We start from the raw sequence: 21061 nt of genomic DNA on the forward strand, positions 1-21061 counted from the left end.
GTCTGACATATATCCTCACTCACACTACTCTTAAGTAACTGTCATGGGTGTGTGTGCCACAGATGACCTTGGCCACAGAACACGACAGTGGACGGCCATGTCACATACATACATATGTGACCTATGATCTGAGTAGCAGCGGCACAACCTGTCAATGGAAACAAATGTATTCATGTAGTATGCAGGCTTCACACCTATGTAGTGATTGAGGGGACATGTACACATATATATTTGCCACGCAGATACCTGATGTCTGCAATGCACTTACTGTTGTCATCATACTATGTCATACCGTGGTAAAAGCAAAACCCACACACAGTGTTGACCAACAATGCCACACACACACACACACAGTTAGCATTTGCAGGATTCAAACCCCTACCTAGCTATGTTATGATATTAGACAGAGATGCACTAACACGGCACACTATTTGCTTTACGGGCTGGTTTTCCTTCTCCTGCTGTATTTGTAAGATGGTGACATTATCAGACTTTCCAAAGAGGAATGTACCTCTTTTAGTGTGTTTTCACAGTCTCCAAAAAGGGAACTCCTTTCAAAGACAATTGCACACGTATGCACACACTGTTTGTAGGATTTAAACCCCTACCTAACTATGTTATGATACTAGAGAGAAACGCACTAACACGGCACGCTGTTTGCTTTACTGGTTGGTTTCCCTTTTCCTGCTGTATTTGTAGGATGGTGACATCATCAGACTTTCCAAAGAGGAATGCACCTCTTTTAGTGTGTTTTCACAGTCTCCAAAAAGGGCACTCCTTTCAAAGACAATTGCACACACACTCACTGCTCGCAGGATTCAAACCACTATGTACCTATGTTATGATACTAGAGAAAGATGCACTAACACAGCACGCTATTTGCTTTACTGGCTGGTTGCCCTTCTCCTGCTGTATTTGTAGGATGGAGACATCATCAGACTTTCCAAAGAGGAATGTACCTCTTTTAGTGTGTTTTCACAGTCTCCAAAAAGGGCACTCCTTTCAAAGATAATTGCACACATACACACACTCACTGTTTGCAGGATTCAAACCCCTACCTAACTATGTTATGATACTAGAGAGAGAGACGCACTAACACGGCACGCTATTTGCTTTACTGGTTTGTTTCCCTTCTCCTGCTGTATTTGTAGGATGGTGACATCATCAGACTTTCCAAAGAGGAATTTGAGAGTGTGTTTTCAGTCTCCAAAAAGGACACTCCTTTCAAAGACAATTGCACACATACACTCACTGTTTGCAGGATTCAAACCCCTACCTAACTATGTTATGATATTAGAGAGAGACGCACTAACACAGTGCGCTATTTGCTTTACTAGCTGGTTTCCCTTCTCCTGCAGTATTTGTAGGATGGTGACATCATCAGACTTTCCAAAAGAAATGTACCTCCTTTACTGAGTTTTCCTAGTCTCCAAAAAGGGAACACCTCTCAAAGGTAACTGCACGCATACACACACACACAAACGTTATAGGATTCAAATCCCTACCTAACTATGCTATGATACTGGAAAGAGACGCATTAACACGGCGCGCCATTTGCTTTACTGGCTGGTTTCCCTTCTCCTGCAGTATTTGTAGGATGGTGACATCATCAGACTTTCCAAAAGGAATGTACCTCCTTTACTGAGTTTTCCCAGTCTCCAAAAAGGGAACACCTCTCAAAGGTAACTGCACGCATACACACATGCCCCACACACACACACGTTATAGGATTCAAATCCCTACCTAACTATGCTATGATACTGGAAAGAGACGCATTAACACGGCGCGCCATTTGCTTTACTGGCTGGTTTCCCTTCTCCTGCAGTATTTGTAGGATGGTGACATCATCAGACTTTCCAAAGAGGAATGTACCTCCTTTACTGAGTTTTCCCAGTCTCCAAAAAGGGAACACCTCTAAAAGGAAACTGCACACAAACACTTTGCAGGATACAAACCCCTTCCTAACTATGTTATGACACTGGAAAGAGACGCATCAACGTGGCACGCTATTTGCTTTACTAGCTGGCTTTCCTTCTCCTGGTGTATTTATAGGATGGTGACATCATCAGACTGGACATGGTGATGTGTGTACACTTTGTTTTATGCCATTCCAAGAATGGTCCATGTGGGTCAGCAGGTGTCAACAGCTTGAACATGACCTCAGTATCCTTACCTTGTGTGATCTATCTGTGGACACATTGATATTCCGTCATATGTCAACACATATTTATGCACAGCTTCTTGGTTTTGTAGATACTACATGTGTCTGGGATATTGCTAAAGGGCTATTCAAAGTCTATGTGAGACATGTGTAGATGTGTTCATTGATGTATGTCCTGGGTGGCTGCCTTGCAAACAGTCTAGCATGTTTGGGAACCATGATCTGCACATGAACATACCACAGTTGGTAGGGTTGTGTGTGTGTCAGTTTCCAATAGCTCTGTTTATGACTGCAACCATGATGGACTCCATGACCTTGCAGATCAGGCCTCATAAGCGTACTGGACTTGACTTCCCATGGTGTGTTGTACACCAACAATTGTGGGGAGTGCCATATGTAGCTGTGACACATTCAACGGTTCCACATCCTGTGTAGGGGGTGTGGCTCCGCTGACTGTTCAGGTGCATGATCTGTTTGTTCTGTAGTTTGTGCATGACACATATTGGGAATCAATGTATTCTACCTGCTGCCATGCTTTTGGCAGTGGGAGTAGCTGCTCATCCATTCTACATGTGATATCCCCTGGTATGATGATGTGGACTATTGTCAGTGGGGGATGTGTATGTACATATGGGCCTGTCTGTCATGATGTTGGCATTGACACTCAGGTACAGTTGGCCCTGACTCAGGACATATATGTGTGTACATTGATATTTATGACATAGCTGAAGGAGGTGTCATGATTCAGTCTGGACTCCTTCTCAGCTCCTCTTTACAAAACACTAACGAACATGAGCACTAACCCCTGTTATACTCTTTTACACGCTTAACACCCTACTGATCTTTTGTGATCAGGCTACAGAGTATGTCATGATAATATCCTGGCATGCCCAGGGGTCGGTTTTGTGTGTACTCTTCAGTCCAGCTGGTGGATATTGTGATATTGACACAATGTCACATCTGCCTCATGTACACAGACAACCCTCTCCTCCTCCCGACAAACTCAGATATATGTGTGAGATGCACCTATATAGACATACAGGGAGCTGAATTCTCTCGTCCCATGACTGGCACAATCTATCAGGTGGTGAAGGTAACCACACACACCACATATCAGTCTCACATATCCTCAAGCAACAGCACACATTGACATACTTGGATGCTGTAAATGTACTCTAACTAAGCAGCAGAGACCTCCGAAGCAGACACACACACACACCTGCTACCCCACTAAAATACCCACATATCATTAAGTTCACAATGTCAGTGTGCTACACAGTCACTGCCCTTCGGGCTAAGCAACACACCTAATACACTTGTAATAGGTGACACTTATGTTCAGACACACTGAAATACCACTCACCAGCCCTGACAAGGGAATAGTCACTTTGGGCTGTCTGTTGGGTGCCAGGATCTGCCACATAACACAGGCAGTCAGGTCATTCCAAAGCAAGTACAAGACTGGCACCATCATTGTCCATGCTGGTGTGTGTAACCTCAGACGTTACTCCCTGGACCACATGACATGATACATGGAGGTACACTCTGATCATGTAGCCCAGGCCAGTATGACCCTGACCTTGTCTAGCATCTTACACCCATCAATTATGATGTCACAGTATACGGACACACATATGACATTTAACAGTTGGCTAACAAATTTGTTTCATTCATAGGGGATACAGTGTCTGTCAGCGTATGGTGACATGCTCAACATGCCATGTAGATTCACTATTTACAGCTTCCACCTGTCACCCTTGGACTTTGGTATGCTGGCTAAGGATCTTGCTACGACCAGTGTGCCTTTTTTAAGCAGGGCTCAGAAGACAAACCTACCTCCATAGACATTACAGGTTAAATGAAACTAAGGATAATGCTGCTCAACAACAGTTGTGTTAACCTCATATTGTGGCCACTCAGGACTCTCCTCAGTATGGAGGAGAGCAATATCTGTGCACTGACAGACACCTGGTTCAGGCTCGCTTATGCACACCAGCACTACCAGGTTATGTTTCATACCATGCTGTCTGACAAAAAGACTTGGAACAGACAACACAACTAGGGGGAGTATCCATATACATCATAGATACACACACCTCCAGGTTAGCAGCACTGCACAAAGCATCACAGACCATACATATACAACTACCATTGTGCAATACTGCCTTTCAAGTTTGTTGCCTGCTACTGAACACACTCCCAAACTGAGAAAACACACTTGGCTTTTGTGGGAACTATGGAGAATATGAAGGTCTCCACAGACACCATTATACTGTGTGACTTCATATACACACATATTGACTGGGGATACTACTCAAGGCCCGACAACCTCACCCAACAGCACTACAATTTGTGGACTCATATGCTTTGGCACAACCAGTCAGGACAGCCACAAGGGGGAATACATATTGGACCTGCTCATCACCAACATGGGGACTCTATGTTCCACACCAGCGATATACCCCTCATTGGTAAGGTCAGAACATACATGTATCTCACAGGACATACATATACCCTCCACACAGCCATCCTGGGTAATCTTGGTGAACTTCTCATGAGCCAACATCTCACTTCACTGAAGCATGGTGGTATCCTTCAGAGATCCTGAGATAGTGGCATATACGGCTCACACTGCTGCATCCTTTACATACACATTCTATGGACACCTAGTGGACTGCATGGATTTTGCTATCCCAAATAACAACAAGACCCACTACTACAATGGCAGGGAACCTGTCTGGTAGACCCCAGTCATTAATAAGATGTACAACATCAGGAGGATGCTACTACATGATAGAGCACAATCCCAGACTGGGAAGGCATCTGTGATCTGTACTAGCAGACAGCTACAATCACTCATGGACTTTTCTAAGGGCTGCTTCTACCAGAAAATTGCACCTGACACTTAGGACTATCACGTGGCCTTCTTCAGTTATGTCAGGAACCTGGGTGGACACTCACTGATATGCTGTGAGTTACTGCATACTGAATAAACCTACCCTGAACCCACTGGCATTGCCTACATCCTGGAAAACAGGTTCAGTGCAGATGTCTCCCACCCATCCCCCCTAAGGAGCAACTATCCATCCCAACAGAGTATAACCTCCCTCACATCACACAGTAACAGGTGAGTGTTGCCCTCCCCACAGCGTACATCACAGTATCAATGTGACCAGATGGTGTCCCAGCCTGCATCATACACGAGCATCATGACAAACGCAACACTCACATTACATCACTGTTCAATATTGGAGTTACCACAGGATATGTACCCAAGGAATGGCATACTGGGACAGTGGTCCCGCTCCACAGAGTTGGTGCCACAACAGACCACAGACAATATTGCCCTATAAGCCTATGTAGCCTGTTCTGCAAAGCTATGGAGCATATTGTCATAGGACTCCTACACATAGACATCGGGAACCTGCAGACACTGTGTCCTACTCATTTCAGCATTGTTGTGTGCAGATCTTGCCTCTTGAACCTGTAGGTTTTCTTTAATTGGCTAACAGGTCCATCGACATAGGGACGGCTATCCACACAGCCTACCTGAACCTTGCAAAACCATTCAACACAATAACCCACTGCGCCATTATACATAGGCTCACCAGCGTCAATTTGGACACATATCTCACACAATGGATTGATACCTAGATCAGGGATAGCACCCACATGGTCAGGATTGCAGGTGCCATGTCTGACTATACACCAGTTACACATGGCATCCCACACAGCTTGGTCCTGGGATCTCTCTTGTTCAGTATATATTTATCTTACGTACAGTCTATCACAGAGGGAATATGGCTGAACATGTTTGCACTTGACTGAAAACTGGGTGCCATGATCAACTCTCCAGCTGCCACATGCGTACTCAGTCAGGGTTTCACAGAGATGGATGACTGGTGCCTGAGCCATGGCCTACAGCTAAATGCCATTAGTTGCATAGTCATCCCCTTTGAGAGTAACAACATGCCCACACATTACCACATAGGTAGTACTCCATTACATGCGGTAGGAGTTGTTAGGGGTTTGGGGACATCACTTGTTCGTACTGTCACCTTTAACATCCACATTGTCAAGGTGGTTGGACACACCTTCTATGTGTGCCACCTTATCCCATATGGTTTCACATCTAGATCAAGTGAGGTCATTGTGCCCCTATACTCATCACATCCATGCTTGGTTACAATGCCACATTTGGGGTGTACCTTACCTGACACCTGCAGCAACTGTACTGGCCATGGATGGTCCTCACCAAGCAGATCTAGGGACTCACACAGATGTCCTGCATAGTTCAGATGCAGTAACCAGCTCTACTCAGTCGCTTACCACCTACTCAGATATGATGTGTGCCTGTTGTTTACAGCTATATCCAAACCAGAATTACTGGACATGCTCCACCTCAGGATATCCAACTCCCTTGGAGCTACACACTGCAGGGATGTATACCTCGGCACAGATGTTAATAGGACATTGTGGAGGGAGAGATTCTTATCCCAGAGGCTCCACTCACTACAGAATGTAATCCCAGTTTCACATAGGCAGAGCCACCCACTGACCACCTACTGGAGACATCTTGACAACTGTATGGGTGATTGTATATTTACCCCTGAGATATCTTCTGGGTGCCTGCTAGACAGAGGCACACTAGCATACATGTACATGGGCTATCTTGTGTGACCTACTATTCATACACACAGTGTAGTAATCTGACTGGGTTGCGAATGCCAAACACACTCTGGCTAGGCTTGTACATGCCCTAGGGCAGATAGCCTAGTATCGACCTCTGAACCTATGCTAATGTTCAAGATGCACAATGTTTATTGCTGATACTGTTTGCAGGTTTTTATCATCTTTGCTTTACCAGTTTCCATGAAGAACTTCAGTATCTGCAGAACATATTTGATTATGACAGGGTTCCACTATATTATAGATGTGTCTGTTGTCATATAACTGTGTGCACAGGGCGGATTGCTGTATAGTGACAGGTTCCTGGGTTAACACATGCAACTGCCAGATATGCATGGCCCACAGCTGTACTCAGACATGGCCTAAGTGTGTGAGCATGCCCAGTTCTGACATTACATGTTTTGTTGCCTGACATTTGTCTCATTTATTCAAGTGTGTGAGCATGCCCAGTGTGACCCTTCAGTATGCTGCTATCTGAGGTTCACTACATTTGCTGATGTGTGCCAACATGACCAATATTAACATTTATACTGTGTGTGTTGGAAGTCAGGTTCTGTTCCCACTGCAGGACCTACCTTTGTGTCATAACTCAGCAAGGATTATGCTATGCCTGCAGGGTTTCCATGGAATACTTTGCATAGACTTATCAACATTCTGTCATACAGTTGGCCCCTACAATACTGTCATGGTTTAGTGGTTCAGTACTTTGGCTATAGTACACAATATTCTGGGTTCGAGGCCCATCACTGCTTTATATTTTCATACTGAGCAGACCACACTGCTTAAGGGCCTGTTAAGCAAATATGAGCATGTTGGCTTTTGTTCAGCTATGCCCTACGTAGACCAGGCTTGTCCGACATTGCTCAATATTCACCAACATTGCAGGACATTGCCCAATATTACTGACATTGACCATAGTTGTGCTAGTTGGTGAGTGCGATTTTGTTTGCATATACTACATGGTGGTAATTGTTGTTTAGCACTGCTTTATATTGCTTAACACATGGCACTCATGCCTTAGGTGGTACTGCAGGGCTGCCTATGTCAGATGCACATACTACACAACCTGCACATGTTTGGAAGCAGGTAGTGTCAACTTAAGCATCCCTTGTACTTTATGTGTGAGTTGAAGAGGGGTATCATTTCCAGAGTTCCTATTGAGCCAGTGTATGTGCTATGCATTGCCTCTTTGCCAAGGCCAAAGCATACTGGGCATGCCTCCTTCTGCCTACTGGGGCAGGCTCAGGTTGTTCCTCCTCCGAGTCATGCTCTTCCTGTGATGGCCTTGGCAATGGTGGGGAGCTCTTTGTCCCAGGCCTATGCTGGTCCTGCTGCAGCTGTTTTCGCAGGATCATATTATGTAGCATAGCACATACCATGACAATTTGGGTACATGTAGTTGGTGAGTACTGCAAGGCTCCACCAGATGTGTCCAGGCATCGGAACCATGACTTGAGCAGCCCAAACACATGCTCTATTACATTATGTGTTCATGCATGTGCCTCATTATGGCGTTCCTGTTCAGGTGTGTGTGCGTTTCTGATGGGTGTCATCAGCCACGGCTCCAGTGCATAGCCAGCATCCCCCACTAGGTGACCATGTGGGATGTCCCCATTGGCAAATGTCTGGTACAGCTGCATTAGATGCCAGATATGGGAATCATGGTAGTTTCCAGGGCAGCCTGCACACACATTCAGTATTATGCCCTGGGCATCACACATGATCTGGCAGTTGATGGAGGGGAAGCCCTTGCGATTGAAGTAGACCCTATCTCGCTCGCCGGCTGGTGCTTTAATGTGTATGTGCGTGCAGTCTATTGCACCCACTACCTCAGGGTATTCCGCTATTTGCTGGAAGAGATGCATATTGCTGGCCAATACCTCACGGGAATTTGGGAAATATACATGATCACCGACGTGCTGACATGACATCCAGGAACTGGTGCAGTACCCTGGATGCTGATGCCTGTGATATCCCCATCATATCACCAAGTTGGTCTCTGGAATGTACCTGTTGCTAATATTCTTACGCCAACACATACCTTGGTTTCCACTGGGATGGGTTCCCTTCTGTTGGTTCTGTGTGTGAGGCATGGCCTGCACAGCTCAACAATTTGCTGCAGGAGGTCTCTGTCCACTCTATAGCGCTCCACTATCTCCAGCTCATGTAGCCCCTGGCAGGTTACCCAGGGCCTGTACACTCTTCTCCGTCTCCTCACTGTGGGTTGTCCAGCAGCATTTCCATTGTCTCCACCCTCAGCATGTTGCATATGTCGCCTTATAACAGCAATGGCAGCCCCTAACATTTCTTTGTCTCAGCGAAGCTTTTTCAGTTTTCACTTCTATTAGCTTACTGCAGTGTCCGTTGTGAGAAACATACTGGACTGTTGTTTGCAGAGTTTTAAGTGCTAGGCTGGGCTGGGCTACTGTACTGCCTGTGTAATTGTCTGATTCTGATTGTTTTCACCTGATAGCTCTGCTAGCCAGCCAAGAACCAAGAACACCAGATATGTAAAGATTCCTGGGCATTTTTGGCAAAAATAGGAGAGTTTAATTTCGACCCTAATTTCAACTTTTTAACGGTCGACGTTAAAGACTTATATACTTGTATTCCTCTAAATACAGCTATAGACTGGGTAGGAAGTTTCTTGAAAAGTCACAACGCTACTGTTAGCGAAATTGCACTAGTCATGGAATTATTAGAATTGATTCTATATAACAACTATTTTATGTTAGGTGACAACTTCTATCTTCAAAAAGTGGGAGTGGCTATGGGCTCACCGTGTGGAGCTAGCATAGCCAACATGGTCATGGCCCACTGGGAGAGAGAGTATATTTTCAGTAAGAAGACACTGATGGAGAGAATTAAATATTATACTCGCTACTTGGATGATATTTTTATCCTCCTAGAAGGTGCTGAATCTGATAGTCTAGTAATTTTGGACTTGTTCAATTCTTCCACCGACTTCTTGAATTTTACCTATTCTTTCAGTACCACCGCCATTGCTTATTTAGACATATGGCTGGTTAAGAATTTCGAGTTAAAAGCTTATGTAGCGAGTATATATAGGAAAACTACATACTCTAACTCTTTCCTACACTATAGCAGCTGTCACCCTCACTACCAGAAAAGATCGGTAGTTAAAGGTCAGCTGGTAAGAGCAGCTCGAATTACCACCATAGATGCAGCTTTCCATAGTGAGTGTGAACTTTTAACCAACATGTTCATACATAGGGGTTATCCCCCTATGTTACTTAATGAACTGGTTAAAGAAGTGACTAGTAAAAGAGTACGAGGTATCTACCAGCCTATTTTAAAAATTACTGCCAACAACGTGAATAACATTTCTTCCACTTCTCTTACCAATATTAACACTACTATGCAGAATATACCACTAAATATTAACTCTAGACTAATTTTAACTTATCATGTGAATAGTAGTTTTGTTATTGACATCATTAAGAAGAACTGGGAGATATTCAAAAACAACTCCACCGTGTACAGCAAGCTAGGTGGTAGTCCTGAAATAACTTTTAGGAGGGCTAAGAACTTAAAATCATTGCTTGAACGCACGACTAGTAATTCTACACAAACCCCAGGCATGTATAAATGTCAAAATTGCAACTATTGTAAATTTATACATGAGTCCAATAGATTCTATATAAACAAAAGTGGGTTCGATATGCGATGTAGAGCAAACTGTAACACTTGTATGGTGGTTTATTTAGCTCAGTGCCAAAAATGCCCAGGTTTTTATGTGGGTAAGACCGAACGGAAGTTTCGGGAACGCATATATGAACATCTATATGCAATTAAAAAGAAAAAACAAGATAACGCTCTAGCTAAACATATTACAACACACAGTGACCACAATTTTAAATTTATGGTCATTGACCATCTAGTAGAACCTAAAAGAGGTGCCCCACCCCAGCTGCTCCTTCAAGAACTGGAACTTAAATGGCAGATCAGATTAAATGCTTATTCCTACCCAGGTCTGAATGACAGCTGTTCTATCAGTTGTTTATTGAAATTGAAAAGTCTTATAAGATAGAGTGACCCTCTATCTAGTGCTTAACACATAAAATTTTACGATATGCAAATTTCATTTATTTATGTGTTTTGAGACTATATAGGGACTGACCCTATCGTTTAAAAGTCTATGTAGTGTTTACTATAACATCTATTTTATGTTTAAAACATAGTTTAGTATACACTTTTGTATGTAAATGCTTGTGTTATTTTTCCCACTGGCACTTACACTTGGTATAAAGGCAGTATGTAATTTAAGTTTACATTTTTGAATTTTTAATACCAGAACATGCTAGAGTCTGCCTGGTTTTAATTTTAGTTCTATTGATCTGATTTTATCTGATTTTAATGTATACAATGGTTTAAGAATGATGATTTCACTATGCTTAGTGGGGTTAAGCCATAGTGTATTAACACTTGTCAGTTAATTGAACTTTAATTGGAATGATTAACTTGCTAATTAGTGATGCTTTCTTTACCTTGAGTATAAAATGTCTGTTTGCTTTCCACATTATGTCTGATGAAGTCTGCTTCTTAAGCAGACGAAAAGCGCTTCACATTAAAGTCCTGTTTGTTCGTGGCTACTTTCTCGTTATTGTGGTGAAAGCTGAGTACTCCTGTTCCTGTGTTTTTTTCCTAGCTCTGCTAGCACTCCCTGGTAGCTTCCTACTATTTGTTGTGCTTCCTTTTTCCTTTCTGTTTCCTCAGGGGGGGAGCGCCGCTCACACAAGTGCAAACACATGAACAGCAGCTAACACGCGCGCACACATGTTTACATGGACTAAAACTTGCTTATTCGGGTTAAAACGTGTGCACACCAGCACAAACGTGCTTACAACTCTTTAAACAGCCTTACACATGCTTACTCCGGCTTAAACACGCACACTCACGCTTACATGCGTGCACTCTGTCTTACTCGGGTTTACAGGTGCGCACACGGTCGCATGCACACTCAGCAAGAAACTTTGGTGTTATCCATGGTCTACACCTTCCATTTCTTGGCTTTCCCTAGCCTACCTGTTAACACACCTCTTTCCATGATGCCTAAATGACAGCGGACACATGCCACTCTGCTCCAATGAGCTTCACTTCTTTCATACATACCCCCCTCATGATGTCACCTATCTTCTACTCTGTTCCTCCCCATATCCTACTCCTACACTCCACTGACTGTGCTCATTTGCTATGTAAACTAGCGATTCACTATCCTAAAACTCATTTACATAGGATTGACTACTGATGCTTGGTTACATGTCTTAGACTGAGCTTCCCCTCTTAGCAACCTCTACTCGGTGGCCATCTTTTCTTCAGCATGCCATTCCCTTGCATTGTACATTACCACTTTCAATAAAATCCACATTTGTGGGTTTTAATTTGTAGTATTCTGTTTTTTAGAGCGCAGCGCTGCGCTATGCTTAAACATGGGAAATTGGCGAAAAAAAAATTTCTTTTAATTTTGCATCAGGGAACATTTCCAATGGCTGTATATTTGGCCATTGGCATGCTTCCTGCACTGGATGCAACCTTTATTTGGAGCTGTCACGGCTCTGTTTTGCTATTTGCAGAACGGTACTCAGTTGTCAACTGAGTACATTTCTGCAAATAACACTGCTCTTACTCGGACAGGTTCGGGTTTCCTGAATCGCAAATCTACCTCATTTGTATGCCTTTCACCTGCAATTGAGGTGATTTGCATGTCCTAGCCCTGTCCGTGTAAGAGCCATTTTAGGAGCTCTCTTACACGCCCCTACAGGCTGTTCCTGGATCGCTCGTCAGACATGATGGCTGCATGGAGTCTTACTCTACTCTTAGACTCCGTGCAAGCCATTGTGAATCCGGCCCCCAGTCTTCACATTTACTAGTATAATTTACTATACAGGATAGTATAATCTTACCAAAGAAAGTAATGATGTAACATTACTACCAATTGTAAATTTCTTTCTAGTTTCAGTTTAATGAAATCCTAAAAAAAAAAAATGTAAATTGTAATATGTTTCTTTATCCTTATCATATCTGTAATACTTTTAAATTGTATTTTAAATATTGTCTTTCTTTGTATTTGCTTGTGGAGCTTTTCTCCCCGGGCCTCCACTGAAAATGGGTCTTTGACCCTGGACTTTCCCAGTCCACAAATGTTAATAAATAAATAAAATAAATAATACATTTACTATCATTCCAATACGCAGTATTTTTTCACAATTTAAAAAATGTGATACCAGTCTCCTTATAAAGATCTATTACATCTCCAGCAAATGGCATCACTGTTTTTTATATGGAATAACAAGAGTTCTAAAAATATATTTAAATTCACTCTTTGTTTAACTCTTGTGCCTATTGATTACCAAGATACGTCCATTACTGCATTCCATTTCTCCTACTTCACACTCCAGTGATCACCACTGGTCATATCTGCTGACACCAAACATGTTCACAGAGTTCTAGTGGAGGCTTAGAATGCATTTCTAGCTAACTTACTAGATATGTTACATAATTTGAACAAGAAAGAGCTCAACTGACAAACTCACTAGTGTGCCTTACAGACATTCAGTAGAAGAGTCATATTGCATGTATAATATAAAGATGTGGTCAATATATACTCATGTCACTTAACAAGCGCTTCCCTAAATGTGCCATGAAAAGCATTTAGGTAATCTCTAGTTATCAAATCTATTTATATACCCTCTTTGCATCTTAATAAGTATTGGAGGAAACAAAAGCAAAAAAAATAAATAAATAAAAATAAAAAAATAAATAAAATAATCAGTAAAATATAAAACCAACTGGATGCTGTTTGGCTTTAGATATAAATGCTAGAATGACTTGTAGTATAAGACACCTGCCACACATTGCAAAATCTGAGCAGCTTGCTTCAAAAGGAGACTGCCTGTATTTCTGATATAGTGTTTAGACTAAAATGAAACAGAGTTTCCCCATTCTCGAAGTAGGAAAAGGTTCAAGCTATTCTTTAGATCTGGCATTATGGGCTTCTACAACCTGCTCATTATGTCCTGAAGGAGATTGTTTGTATCTTTAATGTACTGTTTAGAAGTGAAACACTGGCTGGGATTTGTAGACATACAGCACATAGCATATGGCACTCATTTGCATGTGTAGTAACCATGCACTGTTTTTTTGTATGTGTGTGTTTCTCACACAGTGCTATTACAATTTTGATGAGCCACCATGTGTGTGTCAAACTCCTCAAATAATAGGGCTGCATGAATTGCAGCTACAAACTCACCCCCCATCCCACTTCATCTAGATTGGTGTTCCAGCAAATATATATGTAAGTGTTTGGGCATCCTGAAAACTGTGCAATGTTGTGCCGCCCAAGGAAGCTGCATGTCCTGGTGAATTGTAGAGTTTGGAGTTAAAATTTGTTCTCCTCCCCTTCCAAAACAGCAGTGTTGAAGGCATTATCTAGTGGTGGACCTGTTACACCATACCACTCTTCAGCACACTGCTCCTTGTTTCACCAATGAGACTATTAAGAACTCTGCAATGTCATGGCAGCATTCCTTAGTGTTAACAAGCACTCTCTGTCCATACATGTGTCCTTTGGCAGAAATGCATGCAGCAGTGGGAGTGACAATATGTTAGTTAGGGAAAATAATATCATGGGCAGTTTCTATAATTAGTGAATGCACTGCAGTGTTCTTAGATGCCTGTCTCTTTGCAGAACTGTACAGGAAATACAAGAAATGAGTTCTACTGTAAAACACATTTACTCTGTCTGCCCATTGAATGTTGTTTCTATCTTCTTGCAATTTCTAGTGCAATAAAAGATAAAATGAAAGCAAAGGTGTTACAACCCTCCCCTTGTAGTACTTAATTTTACTTTCCAACTGTTATCTTGTCTTCAGTGTACCTTAAAGATGGCATAGAAGAGAGCAGCATAAGATATCAAGGGGTGCATGAATTGTAACTGTACAACAAAGACATATCGATAACTCCTACACTACACTATTTAAGTCTCCTAACCAAAGGGAAGGCAAAATAGCAGCTAAGGCTTCAGCTAAAATAATAGTAGATAACTGACAGTATCTCTATGCATACAAGCAGAGGTATTAAAAAGTAGTGTCTATTTGTGAAGTAGGTCTGTACTTTAAAAATTACGGCCTGCATAGTGTCAATCTATCACCTAAATAACTCAATGTTGCTTTTTTATGCATAAATTACAGAGATGTCTGACTGCACAAACTTTGAAAACTAACACTGTGTTGCTGAAACCTTGCAATCCTGCAGTGATAAAGCTACTGGAGATGAAGATACCCACATGTGGCCCTACACAGCGAGTCCTGCTTGAAACTGTGTGCGCTCTTATTCTGGAAACTTCATTGTTAATGGTTGATCCTATCAAAAGGACAACTACATCCTAAACACATTTCCTTGCACCACAGGGTTTGTTCCTCTCTGCAGAATGGTTCCATTACTTCAACATATTAAAAAAAAATGACTCAGCAGTTTGCCCCTCCTATGGGCACCTTTGTCCATTTAGCTTCTTGGTGCTGCGGTAGCGTTGTTGCCTCACAATAAGAAGCTGTCCGGTTCGATTCTCAGCTAGAGCGTCTTCTGCATGGAGACATGCATGAATGGGTGTACCTTTGTTGAAGGTTGTGCATCAGGGCTGGTAACTCGGCACATAAAAATCAACTACCAATCATTAGCGGACCGGAGTTCCGCTGTGGCGACCCCTAACCAGGAAAAGCCGAAAGACACAACAAAAAAGTGTACATTATGTTGGTGTTGAATAAAATCTGAAGATATTTTTTCAGCAATTTGTGTTTCTTTCTCTTACACAATTGTACCCACCCCATTAACAAATGTTCTTGTCAAGGAAAACATATGTAAAAGCTAACTGCAGGTCTTTTTTGTTATTTCACATTCACTGGCGCTACAAAGTTATTCAGGATTAAGATTCAGTCATGTTTGACAGTGTCTGATGGATTGGAGAGAATGGGTTTCTTAGGAGGAGTTTTCCATAAATTATAACATAATATTACGTGTAATACATGGCTTGTAGGTGTGTTTCAATAGGGTTATGATGCTATCTCTATAGTGAGAAGTAAACTGTTAGTGAGATGTCCTTATGTGATAGTTCTGAAGTAGAATGAAGGGATGTAAGGAGAGGGGTTGGGAATGGCATAGACAGTTTGGAAATAGCTAGAGAAAGGGACTGGAAAGTTGCTGAAATGAGAAAGGATATCAGAAGCAGGAAGTTGTGAGGATGTGGAATTCTTTAAACAGCTTCTTATCTTTTGATTTTCTTACACAGTAAATAGAGTATATTACAGTTTCATTATGTATCCATGGAGAATCATAGTTTTTTACATAATAAATGGAGTATCATACTTTTTTGGGGTCTACTTTAATTAACCAAAAGCTGATTCCAGCTAATGCAAATCCATCGACACATATACATCGAACCGCGAAATGAGCAAACTCACAAAACTGCGAAACTCAAAATACCGAATTGTCATACTTGGCCAACCTCACTGCGCAAAACACACTACCCACCCAAACAAAATAAATAAACCACAAACATACACTAACCAAACCCCTACCTCAAACCCTACACTAAACGTTAAATACATTACCCATATTACATTACCTATCAATGCACTTACCTTAACCCGCACCCTAATCCTGACCCTAATGTCCGTAACTATTGCACACTTACCTTACGGATCTGTAGCTCAGACGGGCCAACCACAACACTTCCACATTTCGAATTTCATGGTAATTTCATGGTTTTGTGAGTTCTCTTATTTCACGGTTCGATGTATATGTGCCGATGGATTTGCATTCGCTGGAATCAGCTTTCGGTTAATTAAAGTAGACCCCTTTTTTAATGTACTGAATAGACTGTCAGTTTCCTTAGGTACTCGGTGAAATATCATGCAGTATGTTCATCATATTGATTACTATTCTAGGAGCCTTAGCCAGGCAGCATACAAAGCATCAGGGCAACTTTCACACCATCAAACTGTCAAGCAGCTTGAGCTGAGCTGACTAAACGACAAGTTTGGGTGAGAAGCCCTTCAGAGCTGTCCTGCTGCCAAAAAGTACACTCCTCTGAGGCTTTTGAAGATCGACAGTTGACTTCTGCTTTCCTTTGCTGGGTAGATAAGTTCCCTTTGGGGGAAAAAATTAAATTTTCTTAAATGTATTAATGTTTTATTACTTTCTTCTTTAAGACTGTATTTTAATGGACTGTCTCGAGAATGTAACATACTTTTAAACAGAGCCCTCATTTTTTCTGTCAGTTTAAAAGTAGTGTTAACCAACTAAAAACACATTTTCTGTGGAGAAATTGTGTTTATTTCATTTATTTATTTATTTATTTATTTATTTTGGGAGGGGCTGTCATGGAGTATGAAAATGTTTTTTTACTGTGTTTTGTTTTCTGTTAAAAAGTAACCTTAGTGGACTGGTAGTTTTACTAGTATTTCCTGCTTGTCTTCCCCAGGAAAGAGGAACCATTTCTAGCTTGTCCATGGAACAAAATGCCAGTCCTGTTGTTGGTCCTTCTTCGGGCAGAAAAAAAGAAAAAAATTAAGGAAACAGCAATTGCCACCACAGCAGGCTAACAATTTGCCTCATCCACAGATGGCTGACTCGTGGACATTTATTATACCTCAGACCACTCATCTTTTACCATGGATCCCTCTGTTGTAGCACCTACAGCCACTGTGGACCAGGCATTAGCAACATCCTCTGTGGCTGTAAGGAGGAGCCATACTTGTCTGTTCTGGAAGAGAGAACAAGGAAGGTTTTCCCTGTTGTACCAGAATGTTGTGCCCATCTTTTTTCCTGTCAAAAAGAAACAAAAAACAAGCATGTATTCTCTATTTTCTTTAGACAGGAGTAGCTTACTGGGTCTGGCTTAGGGTTTAATTCTGGCTATTGATATTTCTTGTAAAGTAGTTTCTCATAAAATAATGAGGGATTCCTCTTTTCCTTAACATATTTGAGATGCTGAAAATGAACAGGAAAATGCAGGGATTGATTCAGGGTTTCCCCCCTCAGATTTCTGATTTAGACTCAGAGAAAAGCTTAGTTTCTTTATCTCCCTGTGTGGGTTTCTTTTACTCTGAGTGTATTGTTATAATGTTCCAGTGTTTTCAGTTTATTAGTCCCTCAGAATACAGTGAGTTTTGCAGAAGGATTTTCCAGAACCTACATCCATTCCTCCTGTTCTTTTAGCTTTAGAGGTTCTGTGTTACTGCCTGCAATTTTCCTGTTAGTCAGTCAGCTGCCCCTAAAAAGGCAGATAGGATGTATAAAGTTCATCAGTCTTTTAAATGTTTATACACTATTCCCAGACCTGGCCTACAGCTATATCCTTAGTTGATCCTACTGCTGCTAAGCACATAGTTAATTCCAATCCTACTCTTTCTGATGAGAATGGGGAAATTATTGATAGGTATGAGGAAAATGTGTATATTTCAACTTTGGTTTTTAGAATTTGGAATTGTCAGGTTCATGTGTTAAAGCTTGTTCTGACAAATTGTGAACACATGAGGAATGTTTTATCTTCAGTTGTTTCTTATGAGGAAAACTCTGCTTTAAATAACTTAATTTCTTCTTTTGCACATGTCACTACTCATTGTTGTATGACTGTTGATACTTTTTCAAGTGCTATAGCCACTGCTACTGTTTTACAGAGGTTTACATAGCTGCATTCTTAGAACCTTCCAGATGATGTTAAAAGTTAGATTTTAAATTCTTCCTTAGAGAGAGATTTAGTGTTTGGCATCTCTAAAAAATGATGGTGCTCTGTGTGGCTGCAGCTGTGTCAGCTCGTTCTAGAGACATGCATATTTTGTCTTCTTTTGCAAAGAAAATATTGAAAAAAAACAGTTTCTGCACTTCCAGTTCAATGTAGAATAACTTACAATAGACAGAAGTTGCTATAAATTAAACAGTCAACATCTACATGTTGATGGTTAGATGCCTAGAAGTCTGCAGAGTATCTGGGGCCTACTACTTGCATGGAGCTACAACAGCTGTGTATTTTAACTGTTCACACTCTAGAGTGCCTGAAACTTGTAGAAGAAAGTTCTGGAATATGCTGGACAAGAAAAAAGAGAGAGAAAGATGTCAGAGAACAAGGAAAGAAGTTGCAGAGCAGGTACTAAAGTAAAGTTAAAAGCAAACCCCCACAGATCTGTACTACCAACTATACTGCTAGCTAATGTGTGATCACTGGATAGCAAGATGGACTACTTGAGACTGGAACTGTCCAAAAAGAACAAGGTGAGAAATATTTGTTTGTTTTTGAATACTGAGATGTGGCTGCATGACAAGGTAAATGATAGTGCAGTAAACTTACAGACTTTTATGCTGTTTCATGCAGACAGAAAACATACACTGTGTGGAAAGGCCAGAGGAGGTGGAGTATGGATGTATGTTAACAAAAGATGGTACAGCAACTATGAAATCCTACTATCACACTGCTTTGAGAACTTGTTCTTGTCCATTACATGTAGACCATTTTACTTGCCCAGGGAGCTAAATGGGGTCAGTGTAACAGTGGTGTATATCCCACCTAGTGCTAATACCACTGAGGCTCTAAATAAACTATGCAATCACATGGGTGAGCTGCAGAGCAAGTATCCTGACTTTGTACATGTGGCAGCTGGTGACTTTAATACAGCAGATCTGAAAGAAGTACTCCCACACTACCATCAGTATGTGGACATTCCTACAAGGGATGATAATATCCTGGACAAGGTGTACATAAACTTAAAGAAAGCTCATAAGGCAGTGCAACTTCCACAAATGGGAAACTGACCATTACACCATCTTGTATCACCGGCTTACAAACCTGCACTGGTTAGAGAGAAACCCACAAAGAAACAAATCAGGGTATGGCCCCAGGGAGCCATGGAGGCCCTCCAAGACTGCTTTGAAAGAACCAACTGAGATATGCTCAAGGAGGCAGCCACAGTGAATCACCATTTGAACACTGATAAATACACAGAGATAGTGATGGCATACATTTCAAACTGTGTTGATGGGGTAACAAATACCAAGAGTATCTCTATCAGAGCTAACCAGAAGCCATGGTTCATCTCTAAGGTATATGAGCTTCTAAAGGAGAGAAACGCAGCTTACAAGGCTAAAGATAAAGCAGCCCTAAGTGTAGCAAGAGGTAATCTGAGGAGGGGTACAAAGGAGGCTAAGACGGAGGGTGGCAGAAAGGTACAGAGCCACTTTGAAGACATGAAGGATGCAAGGAGACTATGACAAGGCACATAGGAGATCACTAACTCCAAAATCAGGTCAGCACACTTTAAGGACAGCATCGAATTCCTGGGCAATTTGAACATCTTCTTTGGTAGATTTGAGGAAAGAAACAAGTTGGCACTAAAGCTACCCAGTGATGAGAAGGATGCAATACTCAGCCTCAGCACAGAGGAGGTAAGAAGAGAGGTAAGGAGAGTGAACCCCAGGAAGGCTGCTGGCCCAGACAACATACTGGGCAAGGTGTTAAAAGGCTGTGCTGATCAACTATGCACCGTGCTCAAAGAAATATTTAACACCTCTCTTGCCATGGCACAAGTACCCTCATGCTACAAGGAAACTAACATCATCCCACTACCTAAGAAAACCACTCCCTCCAGCAATTATGACTACAGACCAGTCACTCTGTTATGAAATGTTTTGAAAGGCTGATCAAAAAGCTTCTTTCGTCATGCCTACCTCCTGATTTTAACCCTCTACAGTTTGCTTACTGAGCCAAAAGATCCACAGCTGATGCCATATCAGTAGCACTACATAGCTCTCTTGAGCATTTAGAGGGCAAAGACAACTATGTGAGGATGCTGTTCATAGACTTCAGCTCTGCATTTAATACGGTGGTACTAATGCAGCTGATAGAAAAACTTGCACATTTATGAATCAGTAAACATCTCTGTAACTGGATCCTGGACTTCTTGATTGAGAAACAACAGAAAGTGTGCTCAGGTAGGAACACAGCAAAGTGCATCACAATTAATACTGGGCTTCCAAGGGATGTGTTCTCAGCCCACTGTTATTCCTCATCCTGACCTATGACTGCTATGCTAAGCACGAGTCCAACCATATCATCAAGTTTGCCGATGACATCAAAGTCATGGGAATCATCACAAAGGAGGATGATAAAGCATATAGAGAGGAAGTGGCATCTCTGATCAG

The sequence above is a fragment of the Protopterus annectens genome, chromosome 2.part0 (assembly GCF_019279795.1).
Source record: "Protopterus annectens isolate FY-2018-M chromosome 2.part0, PAN1.0, whole genome shotgun sequence".
In the NCBI taxonomy this organism is placed as follows: Eukaryota; Metazoa; Chordata; order Ceratodontiformes; family Protopteridae; genus Protopterus; species Protopterus annectens.